This window comes from Aplysia californica, unplaced genomic scaffold (assembly GCF_000002075.1).
Source record: "Aplysia californica isolate F4 #8 unplaced genomic scaffold, AplCal3.0 scaffold00111, whole genome shotgun sequence".
NCBI classification, from domain to species: Eukaryota; Metazoa; Mollusca; class Gastropoda; order Aplysiida; family Aplysiidae; genus Aplysia; species Aplysia californica.
The window spans coordinates 194,566-195,856 of NW_004797381.1; the positions used below are offsets into that span (position 1 = coordinate 194,566).

General features: G+C 38.5%; 1 protein-coding gene across 1 annotated transcript in view; it reads right to left on the bottom strand.

Annotated features, from left to right (window-relative positions):
• Window positions 1-1,291, bottom strand: part of LOC101853689 — a 28,533-nt gene that overhangs the window by 26,662 nt on the left and 580 nt on the right. The window lies entirely within an intron of this gene.

The window sequence follows — 1,291 nt, forward strand, 5'->3', positions numbered from 1 at the left end:
TATATATATATATCTCGCTCTCCACTTGAGTAACAGACAACAAAGTGTCAGGTGATCTGGGAAACAAGACAGTTAACACTTAAAAAGCTCCATTGACTTTAATTCCTATAACATTTTGGTAGTCAGCAGTGCAGATGCTCGGAGGTTCCACTACTGATCCACTCAAAACAAGGTAATTAGTAACATTCTTGAAAAAAGGGGGAAAAAGAAGAGGGAGTAGGGGTGCTGTCTTTTTTCTAACATTATAAAAACTAACTAGACCCCGAGAAAGGAAGATTTCACTGTATAATCAGTTTTTTAAAATATTGATCTCTGTACAATACGTCACATGTTCCTGTAACTGCAGACGGCATTAAAATTTGTATTTTTTAGAAACACAAGTGGACTTTTTAAAAGGCTTTGTATACTTTTTACCGAGCAGAAACCAACGGTATAGTAGAATATTATATTTTTTTATTTAACAACCTACGAGGTTCTGAAAAAATTAGCAGATTCGTGTCTCCCCTCTTTCTCTAGATATTTCTTCTAAAATCGGCACTTAGCAACATTTTTTTCGCGGGAATAATACTTTTTAAAAATCTCGCAGGCATGCGCATTGTGAATCTGGTTCAAACGCCATGTACTTACAGCGTCCTGTCTGTTATTCAGCAGCGTCAAATCGACATTAGCTCCTAATTCAAAGTACGGTTGCCCATGTCACATGGGACTGGTCTCTTCCTGGGACCCCATTAAGACTTGGAAATCAGAAATTCCCCAAAGACTCTAGACGCCCACTCACAGTTAGCTCTCCACTTACTCCGTGGATGGTGCAGGACTAAGGAAATAAAAGCAGCTCAAAAACCACTATCACTGCTCAAGGACAAAAATATAAATGTAGGAGCTACAAATCTCCGCCGAGTGGCACTGAAACTAAAATTTTGAAAACTATACTTGGGAAAGGGATAAAAGAGTTCGACAAATTGTTTTTTTTCTCGTAGATTGAGAGAAGTAGATTGAAGGTTCTACGACGTTGAGAAAACAAAAGCAACCCATTGCAACATAACGCATCATTTTGAAATCCGGCTTTGTTGGTCGCTACAGTTTGCTCTGAAATTACGTAGCAATTGTGCACGAGTGACGCAAATAACTATCGCTACTGCGTCTTCCTGCAGGTTTGGGTGGTATTGCTTTATTGCCCACAGAAAAGAAAATGCCCAAAGCTCTTTCTTGTATGGAGAAGAAAGGTTATTGTTTTTTCGTTTTCTAAGATTGAGTAGGTCGCTTATTTATCAGTTAAATTATCTGTGACCCC